The sequence below is a fragment of the Macaca thibetana genome, chromosome 2 (genome assembly GCF_024542745.1).
Source record: "Macaca thibetana thibetana isolate TM-01 chromosome 2, ASM2454274v1, whole genome shotgun sequence".
In the NCBI taxonomy this organism is placed as follows: domain Eukaryota; kingdom Metazoa; phylum Chordata; class Mammalia; order Primates; family Cercopithecidae; genus Macaca; species Macaca thibetana.
The window spans coordinates 174,734,626-174,755,887 of NC_065579.1; the positions used below are offsets into that span (position 1 = coordinate 174,734,626).

A 21,262-nucleotide genomic window follows, 5' to 3' on the forward strand; every position below is an offset into this window, starting at 1 on the left:
GGAAAGTGAACTGTGCATGAAAAACCGGGCTCTTGAAAAGCCTGATGCCAGTGGACAGAAAACCCTTCATACTGCCCAGTCACTTTAATGTGAGTTTTGGGGAGAAAGAATTTTTGCTTTTGATCTTAGTTTTCAGGCTTGTTGCTTTAATGTGTCATTGTTTTTAATGTAAACATTTCTAAAATGTTTAAATTCTGTTTGAGTCCCTGGAGCTGTAAGCTTCTTTTGCATTGATTAGGGGCTGACCATAGACTGAGTCCTTGGTTTTGTTTTTCCTCTAGGTAGAGTTGTAATAAATTTTTCCCCATAGTTTGGACTTTAGGAGTTGGCCCACTGATCTCAGTGGCTACTCTCCCCTTGCTTTCTCAGGAAGGACAGCAGATAGCACTGCTGTGGAATGCTGCTGAGAACTGCAGGACAGCCCGCTGAGAAAGCCCTTCTCAGGGTCAGTTTGGCAAGAGCCACAAGAAAAGAGGGTGAGGGTTAATGACTCCCTTCTTGCGGCTTGCTGGCAGCAGTACTTTACCTCAAATGGAAATTTCAGAAGTTTCGGTACTGCTCACAAGAGCATTCCTGGAGTCGAGTAGTAGAAAGCAAGGCCAAACATAATGTAGTGACTCTGCTGAACACAGCTCTGTCTCCAAGAACTCATCATCATCATCAAATAGCATTTATTAAAAGCCCACACGCATATGGTGCAGAACAAACCACATTAAACAAGCACAGTTGGGCTGCTCGTCCTCTGGAGGGCAACAATTTAAAACACTAAAATATCAACTCTGCTTCTGTTAGGCTTTGTTCTCACAACCCAAGAACATTGAGAAAGATCAGTTACATGTTGAAAAACAACACAAATAACAATTATTGTTACACTAAAAATAATATTAAATTAATATAGATAAAAGTTATTTAGTACTTTCTCGGAGCCAGTACTATGCTATTTGCTCATATTATTGCAAAACTCTGTGAAGTAGGCGGCATTGATATATGTATTTTATGTAAGAGGCAACTGAAGCTTAGAGAAGTTAATAATTTGCTTATGAAAACAAAGCTAGCAGGTAGCAGAGCCAGAACTTGAACCTGGGTTTATTGAAATCCCAAGATCATATGGGCTGTATTACCAGATCTCATTAGAGCTGACAATTGGCCTTGGGTTGCTTAGTAGAATAGTTATATTCACAATATAATAATTGATACACTTTTATAGCATAATAATTTATCTATGACTAAAGTTCATTAGCTCTTTATTTGAAATGGTGCTGATTCCTTCATTAATGAGATTAAGAATTTTCTTTGTCAGGGCAAACCAGTGGGTCTCAAGGGCCTTCAGTAGAATACTTTACACACTAAATAGAATGAGGAAGATTAATCTAGATAACTGGTCAGAATCACCTAGACCACAGAATTTTGAAATTCTTGCTTTCTACAATAATCTATGCTGATTAATAATCTTCATATTGGAGGTAGGAAGATTCAAGTAATTTCAACCTCTTCTCCTTACTATATATTTTTTCTAGTTAAAGCAGAGAGCTGACTGAACAGTAGTTAGTGGAACTGCATGAAATGAAATCTATTTTGGGAACCATGCCCTCTCTTCTTTACCACTGTTCCTTGCCTATGAGGCTGAGCATAATGAGCGGCAGCATGGAAGTTAGGCAGATAAAAATTTGTATGAACAAATTTTATAGACGGCACAGCAACTCAAAAGTGGAGAAAAATGCAGGAGTGGAGAGCATGTGCAACTTACAGAATGCACCTTGTGCTATAAAGAAAGCTTATTTCTTGGCCAAAGAGTTTGGTCCCTCCCTATTTTTATTTACTATTGGCTATATACTATTAACTTCTCTATATTATACATAATTATTATACTACCTGCTTATATACTGATGTTTATGAACATCTTCTCCAACTTTAGTATTCAAACTACACTTTTGCTTAAGCATATTGATTTACCTATTTAAAACATCATTTGTTCTCTTACCTGAACATTATGCTGACTTTTATGGACATGCCTTCGAACTATTAAGCTAAGTAATATTCAAACTATTTTTTGTTGCTGTTGAAGCATGTGGTGGATGCTGTGGCATGCCTTCTGCATTGCCCCTTCAGGTCTGAAGCATGCATTCCCACACCTGCGAGAAGTATTGGCTGTAGACTTTTCATGGCTGAGTACCACATTGCTCTAGAATAAAGGTACTCTATTCTAGTACCCTCTCACTGGAGTTAGCTCACATCAAAGAATTGGTCTATGCAGATGTTCAAAGACCTGGCCTTTTTTGTCTCAATTCTGGAAAACTTGGAAGAGTCATTCTAGCTCTGGGGGTCTTGAAGGACTGGCTAAGACCTGTTAGAATTGCACACTGACGTTCAACTTCCCCCTCTGTCCAGTTCTTATTTCTTATTCCTTTATAAGTATTGTTCCATCTTAGAATCTGTTTCCTAGGGAACCCAATTTAAACACCAGTTAGAGTGTCTGAGGAAGCAGACTCTAAAATGCAACTTTGAAGCTGGATTCCCTGCTGGCTGCAGGGAAATGAGAACCCTGCCACTGGTATTAGGTGGGGGAACTGATAGCCCCTGGCATGCTATAGCAGTGCAGTTGTTAGAATTTTTACAAGTTCTGAGCTGGAACAGGACGCCAGTGGAAGGGAATGCACTGGCAGGAGCAATATCTCAGGCATTTGAGAGGTTCTAGGGAAGTAGCAATTACCAGGTCAAGGGAGTCAAATTGCTTTTCCTAGGTACTAGCAATGCACTGAAGAAGAAAGACAAGGAAAGGTTAAGGGTGATTAATCCCCACTTTAAGGTAAAGTATGAAAGCCAGTGAGCTTTCTTGGTAGCATACAAAACGAATTTTATCTTCTATAAAAAGAAGAAAAAATCGAAGATCAATTCCAGGACTTAATTATGGGAATAGTGGAACTGCGGAGAAGGTTGCCATTTCAACCTCAGCAAGTCTGCTATACCAAGATCTGGGCCTAGGTAGGAAGCAGAAGGACTCTTGAGATTTGAAATGGGGACATTAGGTTAATTTCCTCAAAAATCTTGTACCTGCCTATTTCTTTGAATCCTCTGGGCCCACAGAAGTAGCCGACCCCACAATAAACCCTGTTTGAAGATGACACACAGGCTTTGAAAGACAACACACGCTCTTTTCAGGAACTCTCCTTACCTGCACTCCTGGACACCAGATAAAAAACTAGAGTTAATTTGCACTATAACCCAGCCAGAGATGTGCTGGGCTATATTATTTCAAATATCAAATTAGAAGAGGTTTACAAAAGGTAATAAAATCTGGTTAAGGCCAGATTTGTAGAGCTATAAGTTGGTGTAACATTTTTGAAAAGGTATTTTGTAAAATATATTAATAGACTTAAACATAATCTTATATTGATCCAGAAATTCTCCTTCTTGGAAACTATTCTGAAGAAATTATATATATAATATTACACACACACGCGCACACACACACACGTATATATAATATATAGAGACAAAAAATGCCAATGAAAGGGATTTTTATGACAGAATCCGTTTGAAAACAACCACATTTTCAATGATAGAAAAATGTCCAAGTAAATTATGACACATAGTAGAATGTATTATGCAGGTATATAGTGTTAATATGAAGCACTTTAAGGATAATTATGACATGAAAATATTCAAAGCTAAATATCATGTGATGTCAAAACACCAAGACAGACTATGACAAAATATTAAAAATGGTTTTCTCCCCCTGGTAAAGTAATAATACTTTATTTTCATTTTATCTTTATAAACGTATATTTCAATCCTTTCCAAGAGAGAATTTTTAAATTTTACAACATGGCAAATTTTTATTTTAGAAAGAAGACCTTGTGGTCTAATCTTTTACTTCTGATGCTGGGCTACAGAGGCAGAGGTGAAGGATGGATAAGTAGGGGAGGGTTCCTTTTCCTGCTTGTCCCCAGAAACACCTGGTCCTTTAAATGAATCATTTGGTTACTTTGACTAGTAGGAAGCAGAGTCAGTGTCCATTATTGGAAATCTCACCCAGTCTCACAATTTTCTCAAACTTTGTAAGAAATGAGGTTCATTTGGGAGGCTGAGGCAGGCGGATCATCTGAGATGAGGAATTGGAGACCAACGTTGCCAACATGGTGAAACCCTCTCTCTACTAAAAATACAAAAATTAACTGCGTGTGGTGGTGCATGCCTGTAGTCCCAGCTACTAGGGAGGCTAAGGCAGGAGAACCGCTTGAACCTGGGAGGCAGAGGTTGATGTGAGCCTCGATTGTACCACTGCACTCCAGCCTGGGTGACAGAGTGAGACTCCACCTCAGAAAAAGAAAAAAAAAAAAATTAGGTTCAGGGTGTGGGACTGAATTATCTTCTCTGAGGTTGTGAAAATATAAAATATCTTAAAATTATTAAAGCTGTTTGGGATGCAATCTGCCAGCATCTTAAAAAAATCCATTATTCTCTATCCTGGAAATCTAACTCATACGAATGAAAGCATTGGCATATAATGACACATATATAGTAAACACTGCTATAACACTTGACTTTTAAAATGTGAATTTGTTCCACTTAATTGATGTATTAGAGAACACATTGAACATAGTGTGGATTTTGTTTCTGCATTATTTTTTCTGTAAGAAATACTAGAGGATGTCAGGAAACTGCATCCGGCTGAACCAAGCTGCCTGGCAAAACACAAAACAGACACCTCAACTATCTCGTTACCTCAGTTCACTGTGTTATGAACTGCACCTATCTACATCTGGTATTCCAATGTTCCATCTGATTTCAGATGACCGTCCATCTACCACTTCACGATAACTCACAAATTGCAACCCTACTGCTGCCCAGTTCTTCATGCAAATTTCAGGTTTTCTTCACGGTTAAGTGCCACATTCATTATAGTATTTATGTATTTCTTAATGTGTATTTAACACATGTACTATCATTTTAAACCAGTTTTTAGGTTCCTATCTTTTTTTTTTTAATACTTTAAGGTCTAGGGTACATGTGCACAACGTGCAGGTTTGTTACATATGTATACATATGCCATGTTGGTGTGCTGCACCCATTAACTCGTCATTTACATTAGGTATATCTCCTAATGCTATCCCTCCCCCCTGTCCCCTCCCCACAATAGAACTTGGTGTGTGATGTTCCCCTTCCTGTGTCCAAGTGATCTAATTGTTCAATTCCCATCCATGAGTGAGAACATGTGGCATTTGGTTTTCTGTTCTTGCAACAGTTAGCTGAAATGATGGTTTCCAGCTGCATCCATGTCCCTATAAAGGACATGAACTCATTCTTTTTTATGGCTGCATAGTATTCCATGGTGTATATGTGCCACATTTTCTTAATCCAGTCTGTCACTGATAGACATTTGGGTTGATTCCAAGTCTTTGCTCTTGTGAATAGTGCCACAATAAACATACGTTTGCATGTGCCTTTATAGCAGCATGACTTATAATCCTTTGGGTATATCCCCAGTAATGGGATGGCTGGGTCAAATGGTATTTCTAGTTCAAGATCCTTGAGGAATCGCCACACTGTTTTCCACAATGGTTGAACTAGTTTACAGTCCCACCAACAGTATAGAAGTGTTCCTATTTCTCCACATCCTCTCCAGGACCTGTTGTTCCCTGACTTTTTAATGATTGCCATTCTAACTGGTGTGAGATGGTATCTCATTGTGGTTTTGATTTGCATTTCTCTGATGGCGAGTGATGATGAGCATTTTTTCATGTGTCTGTTGGCTGTATGTGTCTTCTTTTGAGAAGTGTCTGTTCATATCCTTTGCCCACTTTTTGATGGGGCTGTTTGTTTTTTTCTTGTAAATTTGATTGAGTTCTTTATAGGTTCTGGATATTAGCCCTTTGTGAGATGAGTAGATAGCGAAAATTTTCTCCCATTCTGTAGGTTGCCTGTTCACTCTGATGGTATTTCTTTTGCTGTGCAGAAGCTCTTTAGTTTAATTAGATCCCATTTGTCAATTTTGGCTTTTGTTGCCATTGCTTTTGGTGTTTTAGACAAGAAGTGCTTGCCATGCCTATGTCCTGAATGGTATTAGCCAGGTTTTCTTCTAGGGTTTTTATGGTTTTAGGTCTAACATTTAAGTCTCTAATCCATCTTGAATTAATTTTTGTATAAGGAGTAAGGAAAGGATCCAGTTTCAGCTTTCTACTTATGGCTTGCCAATTTTCCCAGTACCATTTATTAAATAGGGAATCCTTTCCCCATTTCTTGTTTTTGTCAAGTTTGTCAAAGATCAGATGGCTGTAGATGTGTGGTATTATTTCTGAGGACTCTGTTCTGTTCCATTGGTCTATATCTCTGTTTTGGTACCAGTACCATGCTGTTTTGGTTACTGTAGCCTTGTAGTATAGATTGAAGTCAGGTTGTGTGATGCCTCCAGCTTTGTTCTTTTGGCTTAGGATTGTCTTGGCAATGAGGGGTCTTTTTTGGTTCCATATGAACTTTAAAGCAGTTTTTTCCAATTCTGTGAAGAAAGTCATTGGTAACTTAATGGGGATGGCATTGAATCTATAAATTACCTTGGGCAGTATGGCCATTTTCACAATATTGATTCTTCCTACCCATGAGCATGGTATGTTCTTCCATTTGTTTGTATCTTCTTTTATTTCATTGAGCAGTGGTTTGTAGTTCTCCTTGAAGAGGTCCTTTACATCCCTTGTCAGTTGGATTCCTAGGTATTTTATTCTCTTTGAAGCAATTGTGAATGTGAGTTCATTCATAATTTGGCTCTCTGTTTGTCTGTTACTGGTGTATAAGAATGCTTGTGATTTTTGCACATTGATTTTGTATCCTGAGACTTTGCTGAAGTTGCTTATCAGCTTAAGGAGGTTTTGGGCTGAGATGATGGGATTTTCTAAATATGCAATCATGTCATCTGCAAAGAGGGACAATTTGACTTCTTCTTTTCCTAACTGAATACCCTTTATTTCTTTCTCTTACCTGACTGCCCTAACCAGAATTTTCAACACTATGTTGAATAGGAGTGGTGAGAGAGGGCACCCTGTCTTGTGTCAGTTTTCAAAGGGAATACTTCCAGTTTTTGCCCATTCAGTATGATATTGGCTGTGGGTTTGTCATAAATAGCTCTTATTATTTTGAGATACGTTCCATCAATACCGAATTTATTGAGAGTTTTTAGCATGAAGGGTTGTTGAATTTTGTCAAAGGCCTTTTCTGCATCTATTGAGATAATCATGTGGTTTTTGTCTTTTGTTCTGTTTATATGCAGGATTACATTTATTGATTTGGGTATGTTGAACCAGTCTTGCATCCCAGGGATGAAGCCCACTTGGTCATGGTGGATAAGCTTTTTGATGTGCTGCTGGATTCGGTTTGCCAGTATTTTATTGAGTATTTTTGCATCAATGTTCATCAGGGATATGTGTCTAAAATTCTCTTTTTTTGTTGTATCTCTGTCAGGCTTTGGTATCAGGATGATGTTGGTCTTGTAAAATGAGTTACGGAGGATTCCCTCTTTTTCTATTGATTGGAATAGTTTCAGAAGGAATGGTACCAACTCCTCCTTGTACCTCTGGTAGAATTGTGCTGTGAATCTGTCTGGTCCTGGACTTTTTTTGGTTGGTAGGCTATTAATTATTGCCTCAATTTCAGAACTTGCTATTGGTCTATTCAGGGATTCAATTTATTCCTGGTTTAGTCTTGGGAGAGTGTAAGTGTCCAGGAAATTATCCATTTCTTCTAAGTTTTCTAGTTTATTTGCATAGAGGTGTTTATAGTATTTTCTGATGGTAGTTTGTATTTCTGTGGGGTCGGTGGTAATATCCCCTTTATCATTTTTTATTGCATCTATTTGATTCTTCTCTCTTTCCTTCTTTATTAGTCTTGCTAGTGGTCTATCAATTTTGTTCATCTTTTCAAAAAACCAGCTCCTGGGTTCATTGATTTTTTGGAGGGTTTTTTATGTCTCTATCTCCTTCAGTTCTGCTCTGATCTTAGTTATTTCTTGCCTTCTGCTAGCTTTTTAATGTGTTTGCTCTTGCTCTGTAGTTCTTTTAATTGTGATGTTAGGGTGTCAATTTTAGATCTTTCTGCTTTCTCTTGTGGGCATTTAGTGCTATAAATTTCCCTCTACACACTGCTTTAAATGTGTCCCAGAGATTCTGGTATGTTGTATCTTTGTTCTCATTAGTTTCAAAGAACATCTTTATTTCTGCCTTCATTTCGTTATGTACCCAGTAGTCATTCAGGAGCAGGTTGTTCAGTTTCCATGTAGTTGAGCGGTTTTGATTGAGTTTCTTAGTCCTGAGTTCTAGTTTGATTGCACTGTGGTCTGAGAGACAGTTTGTTATAATTTCTGTTCTTTTGCATTTGCTGAGGGGTGCTTTACTTCCAACTATGTGGTCAATTTTGGAATAAGTGTGATGTGGTGCTGAGAAGAACGTATATTCTGTTGATTTGGGGTGGAGAGTTCTGTAGATGTCTATTAGGTCTGCTTGGTGCAGAGTTGAGTTCAATTCCTGGATATCCTTGTTAACTTTCTGTCTCGTTGATCAGTCTAATATTGACAGTGGGATGTGAAAGTCTTCCATTATTACTGTGTGGGATTCTAAGTCTCCTTGTAGGTCTCTAAGGACTTGCTTTATGAATCTGGGTGCTCCTGTATTGGGTGCATATATATTTAGTATAGTTAGCTTTTCTTGTTGAATTGATCCCTTTACCATTATGTAATGGCCTTCTTTGTCTCTTTTGATCTTGTTGGTTTACAGTTTGTTTTATCAGAGACTAGGATTGAAACCCCTGCTTTTTTTGCTTTCCATTTGCTTGGTAGATCTTCCTCCATTCCTTTATTTTGAGCCTATGTGTATCTTCGCAGGTGAGATGGTTCTTCTGAATACAGCACACTGATGCATCTTGACTCTTTATCCAATTTGCCAGTTTGTGTCCTTTAATTGGGGCATTTAGTCCATTTACATTTAGAGTTAATATTATTATGTGTGAATTTGGTCCTGTCATTATGATATTTGCTAGTTATTTTGCTCATTAGCTGATGCAGTTTCTTCCTAGCTTCGATGATCTTTACAATTTGGCATGTTTTTGCAGTTGGTGGTACCGGTTGTTTCTTTCCATGTTTAGTACTTCCTTCAGGAACTCTTGTAAGCCAGGTCTGGTGGTGACAAAATCTCCCAGCATTTGCTTGTCTGCAAAGGAGTTTATTTCTCCTTCACTTATGAAACTTAGTTTGGCTGGATATGAAATTCTGGGTTGAAAATTCTTTTCCTTAAGAATGTCGAATAGTGGCCCCTGCTCTCTTCTGGCTTGTAGGATTTTTGCCAAGAGATCTATGTTAGTCTGATCGGCTTCCCTTTGTGGGTAACTTGACCTTTTTCACTGGCTGCCCTAACATTTTTTCCTTCATTTCAACTTTGGTGAATCTGACAATTATGTGTCTTGTGGTTGCTCTTCTCAAGGAGTATCTTTGTGATGTTATTTGTATTTCCTGAATTTGAATGTTGGTGTGCCTTGTTAGGTTGGGGAAGTTCTCCTGGATAATATCGTGTAGAGTGTTTTCCAACTTGGTTCCATTCTCCCCATCACTTTCAGGTACACCAATCAAACGTCAATTTGGTCTTTTCACATAGTCCCATATTTCTTGGAGTGGAGTCTTTGTTCATTTCTTTGTACTCTTTTTTTCTCTAACCTTGTTTCCTCACTTTGTTTCATTAATTTGATCTTCCATCACTGATACCCTTTCTTCCACTTAATTGAATCTGCTACTGAAGCTTGTGCATGCTTCAGGAAGTTCTTGTGCCATGGTTTTCAGCTCCATCAGGTCATTTAAGGTCTACCCTACACTGTTTATTCTAATTATCCACTCATCTAACCTTTTTAAAAAGGTTTTTAGCTTCCTTACAATGGGTTTGAACATGCTCTTTTAGCTTGGATAAGTTTGTTATTACCGACCTCCTGAAGTCTACTTCTCTCAACTCGTCAAAGTCATTCTCCATCTAGCTTTGTTTTATTGCTGGCAAGGAGCTGCAATCCTTTGGAGAAGAGGCACTCTGATTTTTAGAATTTTCAGCTTTTCTGCTCTGGTTTCTCCCCATCTTTGTGGTTTTATCTAACTTTTATCTTTGTTGTTAGTGACCTACAGATGGGGTTTTGGTGTAGATGTCCTTTTTGTTGATGTTGATGCTATTTGTTTCTATTTGTTAGTTTTCCTTCTGTCAGGTCCCTCAGCTGCATGTCTGTTGGAGTTTGCTGGAGGTCCACTCCAGACCCTGTTTGCCTAGGTATGTATCACCAGTGGAGGCTGCAGAACAGCAAATATTGCTGCCTGATCCTTCCTCCGGAAGCTTTGTCCCAGAGGGGCACCCACATACATGTCTGTCAGCCCCTACTGGGGGGTGTCTCCCAGTTTGGCTACATAGGGGTCAGGGACCTGCTTGAGGAGGCATTCTGTCTCTTCTCGAATGCCGTGTTGGGAGAACCACTGCTCTCTTCAGAGCTGTCAGACAGGGACGTTTAAGTCTGCAGAAGTTGTCTGCTGCCTTTTGTTCAGCTAAGCCCTGCCCACAGAGGTGGAATCTAGAGGCAGTAGACCTTGCTGAGCTGTGGTGGGCTCCGCCCAGTTCGAGCTTCCTGGCTGCTTTGTTTACCTAGTCGAGTCTCAGCAATGGGGGACGCCCTTCCCCAAGCCAGGCTGCCACCTCACGGTTTGATCTCAGACTGCTGGGCTAGCAATGAGCAAGGCTCCATGGGCGTGGGACCCTCAAGCCAGTCATGGGAGAGAATCTCCTTGCCTGCCTGTTGCTAAGACCTTGGGAAAAGTGCAGTGCTTGGGTGGAGTGTCCCGTTTTCCCAGGTACAGTCTGTCACAGCTTCTCTTGGCTAGGAAAGGGAAATCCCCCGACCACTTTCACTTCCCAGGTGAGGTGACACGCCGCATGCAATGGGAGTTTTTAAGAACAAACAGGTAAACAAACATAAACCTAGAAAATTGGTGCTTTCCAATTTGTTGCAGGACCCAGATTCATAAATAATTCACTATAATACACGTTGAACTGTGAACCCAAAAGGTTGATGGGGTTTTCCAAAAGACAAATGTTACATTAATAATATAGCTGAGGGAGAAACACTGTTCTGACTTAAACTCTATGCATTTTAGACATGACGAATCAGGTAAAATATATATGTATCTATATATGCTAATGGATTTTTTAAAGATGCTGACAGATTGCATCCCAAACATGTGTATATATATATGTGTGTGTGTGTATATATATATATGAGTAAGATCAATGCAAGGAAGTATACAATAAATCAATGCTAAATAAGACGTATAAATTAGATATTCTAGGTTTGGAAGTCTCCCTTTCTGGTTAAAAGCTGCAGAAAATCATGGTAGAGATGGCATTCAATATATGCTTCAAATTATACAAGGAACTTTTATGTCCAATCTTAAAAGCAAGGTTATACAGTATAGGGGAACTAAATATGTATTTTAAACAGTAATAGTCTAGAGGGGTTGGAGTTTAGGTGTATTTATAAACATGTGAGTACCAACTTCATGTGATAGTTGAGTACCAACCAATATGCCTAGAGTAAATGTTTAGACCATATTTTGATTTCATTAAATACCACAATAAACCATTTCACTTATGTCAATTCATTGAATTAGTCTGTTGGTCAGAAGAACCACTAGAAAACTCCAGGAAACTGGCCTTTAAGGTTCAAGTTATGAACTTTACTTCATCATCTGTGAATTGAGCAAGTGACTTTACCTTTCTAGGCCTGAAATTTCCCATCTTTAAAATGTGGATGTTGAATAAGATGGTCCTGAGTTTTAGGCTTCTGCAGTTCCTTGACAGACAAGCTTCCATTTTATTTTCAAAGATTTGTGGGAATCATGCTATTTTATGTTTACCTTTTAACTTTCCTGAAATATGGGCTTTTATGAGCAGATTTATTTGGTATAAAGGAGCAGTTATCAAATGGAGTCTCTTATTTGGGTGAAGAATCCATGGCTGGCATGATCTAGCGTGCCAGCTTATGCTTATGAATTCTGTGCACTACCTCTGCAAGAAGAAGGCACAGCCAATGGGTATTATTTATAATACATAGACTATAACTACTCAGATTTTTTTTTTTTTTTGAGACAGAGTTTTTTTCTGTCGCCCAGGCTGGAGTACAGTGGTGTGATCTGGGCTCACTGCAACCTCTGCCTCCTGGGTTCAAGAGATTCTCCTGCCTCAGCCTCCCGAGTAGCTGGGATTACAGGCATGCACCACCATGCCCTGCTAATTTTTGTATTTTAGTAGAGATGTTGCTCAGGCTGGTCTCGAACTCCTGACCTCAGGTGATCCACCCACCTTGGCCTCCCAAAGTGCTGAGATTATAGGCATTAACCATTGTGGCTGGCCCAACCACTCAGAAATTTGATGACTTTTTTCCCCTTGAAATATCACAATGATTCCAACAGTGAACATTCATTACACACAGCCAGGAATATTAATCTTTGTTCTCTTCAAACACCACAAAGAGGCATCTACTTGTATTTCCTCTGTGCTCATGATAGTTCTTAAAAATACACACATCACACACAACTTTGAAAAACATTTTTAAGGTATAGGAATGTAGAAAAGAAGGTATAAAATTTTTAATTATAAAGAACTTGCTGTGTACATATGACTTCTGATATTTAAGGAGCAAGTTACAGGATGTCAAATCTGATTTCTTTTTTTTTCTTTTAGAGTTAATGAGAAAGGACAGGAATATGCCTTTAAATAGAGGAGCAAGATTCTGCAATAAGCTTTTTATAAGACATCAGCAACTTGCTAATAGATTTCTTTTCTCTTTGAAACTGTCAGGTTGAAGGCTGAGCGACCCAGTCTCATTTTCTACTGAAGGGATTGTAACATGTGGTTTCTCCACTTTGGCTTATCAGGTTTATGACCCTGTCATCTCTATCGACAGCTTTCTTTTTAAAAAAATCATACACTTGAAACAGATATAATGCAGGTATATACATAAACAGTCAATTTCTTTGAGTGGTTCTCAAGTTAGATTTGTCTTTGGGTTGTATAAAACTTATTTTTGCATATTTAACTTGCCAATAATTATTGAGTGATTCAAGAAACTTTTCTATTCAAAACATTTTCAAAATTACCCTTCAACTGAGGAAGAACTTGTCACAAAATACTAACAAGGCAAACATAAAATTGTACTTATGTGGTAACAAACATTGCTGAAAAGGAAGAAGAGTCTCTGAACTAGAAAGTTAGGATTTTTATTTCTATTGCTATTATTTTCACTGACTTACAACCAATCTCTGTGGCACTGTTATTTATATCTTTTTCTACTTCTCACCTCATATGATAATTGTTGAAGCAGAAACAGTTTCCCAAGTTTGGAATTAAAAAGAATTGCCGTTTGCTGAGTGCACATTGCTACCAATGTTGCTGTAAGAAATAAGTAACTTCTGAATCAAAACATAGGAATCTGTAGCAGTTGCCACAAACCAAAGAATCCTCAAAATTTAATATTTTCTTATTTTTGTTCCAACTTCTCATTCTGGGATAGAGGAATTCTGGGATATCCTATTTTCTGCCTATGATTTCTGTGGTCCTTTTTGTTTTAGTTTTGTGTTTTCTCAATAAGGAAAACGTCTGATTAAGTACTTTGTTGACTCATTCTCGTTTAAAGGGAGGTGGCGGCAACTTCCCACTGCGCTCTGTTCACTAGGCAGCAGCCTCCACCTCAGACCGGGTCAGGTAGTTAGAGCCCTGGCGGGAAAGCTAGAAGAGGGAGGGACATGATACCTGGGATTCTTTGCCCAATTTCAAAAAGAGGGTTTCTTCTCAATTATTTTATACTACAACTTTGTTATTTGCTTTATGCAGGCCAAGTTGAAAGCATCTCATGATTCTATTATTATTTTGATTTGTTTTGGCTTGAGACACATGTTGAAGCCTTTTTTTTTTTTTCCTGTTGAATGGCTGAATGTTTGCATTTCAGAATTTTACTGTTAGAATTGTCATGTAGCGTAAGCCAAGGTTCTTTGGTTCTACTAGATTTTGATTTCACTCATACCAATTAGAGGGAGTTCCAGCAGTCAATTTCTTGTCTTAAAAAGCAGTAAGTTGTTTGTCATAATTCTGGTCATACCAACAGCAAGGTCTTCTAAGGCAGCTCCAGAAAACTATTATAGGAAAAGGAATTTTGAAACATGATTTCTGCTGCTGGACTCAATCACTGAATATTCTAAATCAAGGTTTCCCCATTTCTGCCTCAATTTCTCCACCTGGAATATAGAAATGGGATCATATAGGGTATAATATAGAAATGATGTTTTATTGGGCCACAAATATAAGTAATTATAAGACTTTGACAAATTCTTCAAGACCCTTTTTAGAAGATGCACATTTGAAGCTACACTTAATTAAGCAAAAATTATTTAAGAGATTTGCCCCCAAAGCACTATTTGAATATATAAATCTATAACCATGCTTGAAAACATTATTCTTAAAAAGCCAACAGCAAACTGTGTAGAAAACATATTCAAGCATATTCAAGTATAATGCACATGAAGAATTCTCATCAGACCAGCTGAATTAAATGGCAGATGGATATGTAACATCTTGGTATGTGGGCAGATTTAAACTCTAAGTATTCACATTTATTTAGTCTAAGAAAAGTATAAATTTCCATTGATTTAAATCAGAGTAAACACATAATATCTACATTATTCTACTTTTCCAATGTTTCTAATAAGGAGATTTTTTTTCTCTGATATGAGCAGAAGTATATCAAGTTTAGGGCCAGAAATTTGGGCCTCTACATAAAAATCTTTTCAGGAGTCATGATACTCTTTTGGCTATTTCTTTTGCATATGCTTTGGTTTCATGAGCCTTCCTGCTTCTTGATCTGACCTTTTCAGTACCACATTAAACTGTCAATTTCTAGTGCTTATTTGGATTATTTTCAGACTGAGCATATGGATTTTATAGTAAGTCGTAACACCATTTTGACTCCTTAGTAACTTTTTCTCATCATAATAGTATTCGCATTATATGGAATCATGTGTATTTTGCTGGGCTAGGATAAGATGAGGGTGTAATATAGAGAATGTGTTTTAAAGCCATTTATGTAAAAATGAGAATCTGGATGAACACCATTGCCGTCCAGCTATTGACCTGCAGGATATATAATGTACACCACTGGCATGGAACACAATCTGAAGTGATTTAGTAGAAAGGATAAAACATCTTTACTAAGGCCTAAGGAGCAAATGAATACTTTTCATAATAGTTTCTAGAACTTAAGCAAAGAATATTAATATTTATGTACATTCTTGTGAAATACATATACCTTTGTTACATCATTTAATACAACCTCTCCAAAAGTAATGTAATAGAATACAGGAAACTGACAATGCAATTAGGATATATCTCTCAATTTTTATTTTTGAAAACAGCTCTGGAGTATTTATCAACAGAAGAGCTGTCAGGAACAAAGTGAACACAGATTTGACTTGGTTTCAATTCATTCATGCTCCATCTGATGCTGGATTTGGGCAATGGAAGGTCTGCCTGAGTGCTGGATGATGGTCAGGAGAGGACCACACAACTGTTAGTAGAACTTAGGCAAGGGTCATCAAAGGACACCCCACAACAGCGATCCTATTCAGTAACTCTTGCACAGTGCCTTGGATTTGTAAAATGCTTTCACATCTATTTCCCCTTTTTGAGCCTCACAAAAACCCTTTTGTCTAAGTAAGGTAGATAAAAATACTCCAGTTTTATAGATGGGAGAGCTCCAGTTTGGAGGGACTGAGAAACTTGCCCAAAGTTACAAAGTAGTAAGTGATAGATGGGGTTCAATTACCGCTCTTAGGACTAAAGTCCAGCGCTCAGCCTCTATAGGCTGCAAGTAAGATGAGACAGGAAATAAATTTATACATTGTGGAAAGCGCTTCTTTGATAGCCTGTGCTTAATAACAGACTGAAATGCTCTGAGCCATCTTAATTACTGAAATATCCAGATGCCGAAAATTCTCTTTAGTGTTAATTATTGATGTAACTACTTGTGTTTTTGTCTGAGGGTTTGAAAATTCTTTCAATATTCCAGGTCATTAATAACATCAGATGTGCCAGGAAAAGCACATGGTAGCTTTAAGTTATAGAGTGTGGTCCCTTCTCTCTTCCTCCGCGCTGCCTACGGAGGTGGCAGCCATCTCCTCCTCGGCATCATGGCCGCCCTCAGACCCCTTGTGAAGCCCAAGATCGTCAAAAAAAGAACCAAGAAGTTCATCTGGCACCAGTCAGACCGATATGTCAAAATTAAGCGTAACTGGCGGAAGAGGCATTGACAACAGGGTTCGTAGAAGATTCAAGGGCCAGATCTTGATGCCCAACATTGGTTATGGGAGCAACAAAAAAACAAAGCACATGCTGCCCAGTGGCTTCCGAAAGTTCCTGGTCCACAACGTCAAGGAGTTGGAAGTGCTGCTGATGTGCAACAAATCTTACTGTGCCGAGATTGCTCACAATGTTTCTTCCAAGAACCGCAAAGCCAGCGTGGAAAGAGCCGCCCAGCTGGCCATCAGAGTCACCAACCCCAATGCCAGGCTGCGCAGTGAAGAAAATGAGTAGACAGCTCATGTGCACGTTTTCTGTTTAAATAAATGTAAAAACTGCAAAAAAAAAAAAAAAAAAAAAAAAAAAAAAAAAAGTTATAGAGTGCAATTCCCAGGCAAAAGTAGCCCCTGTTGTATTTACCTTTAATAAGGATTATGGTTTGTTGCTTAATCAAGATAGCATCTAAGGAAGAGAAAAGCAGTCAGCATAGAAAGATTTCCTTAAACACCTTCCCTCTTCCTGTCCTGACTCACCTGTCACTCCTCTCCAAATATTCTGGCATGAAACGAAACAGGCAAATGCTGTTTGTGGAATGAGAATTGCTTCCCAGATGGTTCCTTAAATCTTGATCAGTTCTGCCTCAGATTTGGAATGATTTAACCTTACGACTATAATCTCGAGTTCTTCCAATGACAGTTCCGACTTAACCACCTCGAAAGGCCATTCCACATAATCTTGGGGAATGTCTCTTGAAGCTCAACTATTCCTCAAAGAACTCTTATCGCCACCCTTCCCGGTAAATTAACATTTTCCTCCAGTTGTTTGTCTCACAGAAGCCAGGAAATCCACAGCTTTTTGACCCAATCTGAAAGGGAAACTTCCCAGGAAGACTTAATGAAAGAAAGTAAGCCACAAAAGAGGAAGAAATAAAAAATGACTCAAAATGGCTTAGAGCAAAAGTAATCAGTTAATAATTCTGTGGTCACATAGATTTTTTGTCCCAGAAATCTAAAGACAAAGATTGTTCATTTTACATGGCTGTATATTTTTATAGTAAAGATCTTTTTGCATATTTGAACTCCTGTTTTAATACTTTGGTCATCAATCAGTTTTCTAGAAGGTGAAAGTAATTGATTATTTTTCTGGGGCATCTAATTCTTATTACCTATTTATTGGTCTTCTACTAAGTGCAACCTATTGTGTATGTTGCTGGGAGGGGTGGCTTAGGTACAGTGAGGAAATACGCTGATTCTTACCCTCAAGGAGCTACATTAAACTATTAAATAAATTTTCTAATTTTTGTGGGTACATAGTAGGTGAATATATTTATGGGGTATGTGAGATATTTTGATATAGGCAAGCAATGTGAAATAAGCACATCATGGAGAATGGGGTATCCATAACTTCAAGCATTTATCCTTTCAGTTACAAACAGTACAATTATACTTTTTAAGTTATTTTAGAATGTACTATTGAGTGATTATTGACTACAGTCACCCTATCATCCAATCAAATAGTAGGATTTATTTACTCTTTCTATTTTTTTGGTACCCATGAACCTTCCCAACCTTTCCCTGAGCCCCCCACTACCCTTCCTAGACTCTGGTAACCATCCTTCTACTCTTTATTCATGAGTTCAATTGTTTTGATTTTTAGGTCCTGCAAATGAGTGAGAACATGCAATATTTGTCTTTCTGTGCCTGGCTTATTTCACTTAACCTAATAATCTCCAGTTCCATCCATGTTGTTGCAAATGACTGGATTTCATTCTTTTCTTATGGCTGAATAGTACTCCATTGTGCATATGTGGCACATTTTCTTTATCTGTTAATCTGGTTGATGGACACTTAGGTTGGTTCCAAATCTTAGCTATTGTAAACAGTGCTGCAACAAACATAGGGGGTGCAGATATCTCTTCAATATGCTGATTTCCTATCTTTTGGGCATATACCCAACAGCGGAATTGCTGAATCATATGGTAGCTCAGTTTTTAGTTTTTTTAAGGAAACTCCAAACTGTTCTCTGTAATGGTTGTACTAAGTTACATTCTAACCAACAGCGTACAAGTGTTGCCTTTTCACATTGTTCACTGTTGGCATATAGAAATGCTACTGATTTTTGTATTCTGATTTTGCATCTTGCAATTCTATTGAGAATGTTTATCAGTTCTAAAAGTTTTCTTGTGAAGTCTTTAGGTTTTTCCAAATATAAGATCATATCATTGGCAAACAAGGGTAATTTGACTTTTTCCTTTCCAAATTGGATGCCCTTTATATCTCTCACTTGTCTGATTGCTCTAGCTGGGACTTCCAGTACTATGTTGAATAACAGTGGTGAAAGTGTGCACCCTTGTCAAGTTCCAAATCTTAGAGGAAAGGCTTTCAGTTTTTCCCTACTCAGTATGCTACTAGCTGTGGATCTATCATATATGACATTTATTATGTTGAGATACGTTCCTTCTATCTCCAATTTTCTGAGGGTGTTTATCCTGAAGAGATGTTGAATTTTATAATGTCAAATGCTTTTTCAGCATCAATTGAAACGATCATACGGTTTTTTTATCCTTTATTTTGTCGATGTGATGTATCACAATGATGGATTTGCATATGTTGAGTCATCCTTGCAGTCCAGGGATAAATCCTACTTAGTCATGATAAATGTTCTTTCTAATGAATTGTTGAATGTGGTTTGCTAGTACTTTGTTAAGAATTTTTGCATCAATATCCAAGGAGCTACATTAAAGGAAGATAAGAACAGCACATTTAAAATAAATTTAGTTAATTTTTATACCAAGACAGTGAAAATTTTAAAGTTACAGAGAAGGGACACATGACTCTGTAAAAAGGAGAGACTCTTCTGGAACCCTAATAAAGTTTATATAAAATTGACTAGAAATAGCTATTTCACTCATTTTATTGAGTCTTGGATACCTTCTTATTTTTCTTCTACTTTTTGTTAAGAGTTATTTTCAAATAAGAGCAATTATTTGTGAGTGTCTGAATGTAAGGTAGAGAGGATTCTGCCCCTCAGCTGCTTTAGTGTCCTGAATGATTTCTGGTGGGGATTTCTGCCAGGCAGTTGATGGAGGATGCCGTTAAGTCAAGCTTGGGGAGGAGATGACTTGGAATTGATGTTTTACTGAGTTCTTGTCAGAATACATGCTGGGATTCTCAGAGTCAGTGAGATGACATAAGTATAATAACTGAAGACATCTGGCCACAACATTTAGAGACCCTTAGAAAAGCAGAGACTTTCTCCATTAACCTCTTGCTTAAATTGTATGGACTAAGACCAGACATGGTGGCTCATGCCTGTAATCCCAAGACTTTGGGAGGCTGAGATGGGTGGATAACTTGAGCCCAGGAGTCCAGGAGTTTGAGATCTGCCTGTGCAACATGGCAAAACCCTATCTCTAAACAAACAAACAAACCAACAGACAAAAAAACAAGAAAACCCCAGAAAACAAAAAGCATAGACTGTTTTCAGCAAGCAGGGGCCTCCTGCTAGTTGGGAAAACATCTGAAAGCTTTGGAGGCTCCCTGTTTCCTTCAGGTGATAGTTTGATAAGGTTATTATTATGATTTTTTTCAATAACACACCAACACACCAAAGGTGATAAATCACTTGAATCACTCAGTAAACTAACTTAGCATAACTGGATTTCATGATCTATTTCTATACTTACTATGCTATCTCCTGAGTGATTATTTGCTATACATCCCATGCTTGTTAAAAAAATCATTGTTGTTGTTTTTTTTTAAGGGCTTCATGGCTTAACAAAAGTCCATAACTGCCTTAAGTGAGAAAATGGTAGAAAATTGGAATTGTCTTTCATTTCTTCATTCTTTAACTTGTACAAGATATGTTTCAAACTTGACAACAAAAATAACTAGAATTATTTCTATGTGTCTCTGTCTTTTTATATATTTCACATATACCTCAAAATTTATTATGAAGAAAGAAAATAAAGCTGGTCAAATATCTACATAAGAAAATTTTAGGAGACCCTTCTTTTTGGGAAGTGGAATGGGGTAGGGGGGCATACCATAGTAGTCTATTATATAAATTAAAAGAATGCTTTAGACCAGTGGCTTGGTTGCTAACTTCATCTGCCTCAGAGGAAAGGAAGACTTTCTGAGTGCAAACATATTTTGTGAAAAGGAGGGGGGTCTCTGTTGGGAAAAAAAAAAAAAACAGTGGAAAGAATGGGATGCTTGGAAAAAACATATTTTAAACAGTTGGACAAAGACAGCTGGTTCATTTTTTTTTCATCCTGCCAAGCCATTTCTACTTAGGATTAAAAAAAAAAAACCACAGTTTGATATTGAATTCAGAACCAAATTTTCAAAGAAATGCATTGCCAGGGAACATACATGGAATTCCCACTGATAATAGCATAAAATGTGAAAGGATACAGTCTGACCTCCCAGTGTGGTCTCTCCTTCTAGAACACCAGGTAACCAGCTAACAGTGTATCTTTGTACATACACAACTTGTTGCTAGATTGTAAGTGACTTGAATTTCAGTTCTTATTTGGTTTCTTTTTTTATAGCAACTTAATAAATAATAGATACTCAGTAATTGTCGATAGTACTACATTTAAGATTACAATTCAGTGAGACTGCTAGGATCTCTGTTAGTGGGGTCTGCCAAGAAGCAGGCACAGGCACCAAGACAAAATTAAATTTGCAAGAATATTTTAGGGGAAATTTCTGGGGAAAATGCCTGAGAGCAAAAACAGGGAAGGAACTGGGAGAGACATCAGTTTGTAAACACAGGTCTGACAGCAAATGAAGGAGAGAAGGAAGGAGGAAAATTTAGGTGGAAACATGTTTGACTGAAGTACAGTTCTAAGAAAAGGTTGACCTCCCCGCGGAAGAGTCCTTGGGCCAAAGTTGCCTATCAAAGGAATC

At 37.9% G+C, this 21,262-nt stretch overlaps 1 pseudogene across 1 annotated transcript; it reads left to right on the forward strand.

The window, feature by feature from the left end:
* The first annotated feature begins 16,165 nt into the window (after positions 1-16,165).
* On the forward strand, positions 16,166-16,716 carry LOC126949324 (60S ribosomal protein L32-like; annotated as a pseudogene). Its single transcript, XR_007723659.1, has one exon. The product of XR_007723659.1 is annotated as a 60S ribosomal protein L32-like (transcript).
* The last annotated feature ends 4,546 nt before the right edge of the window (positions 16,717-21,262 follow it).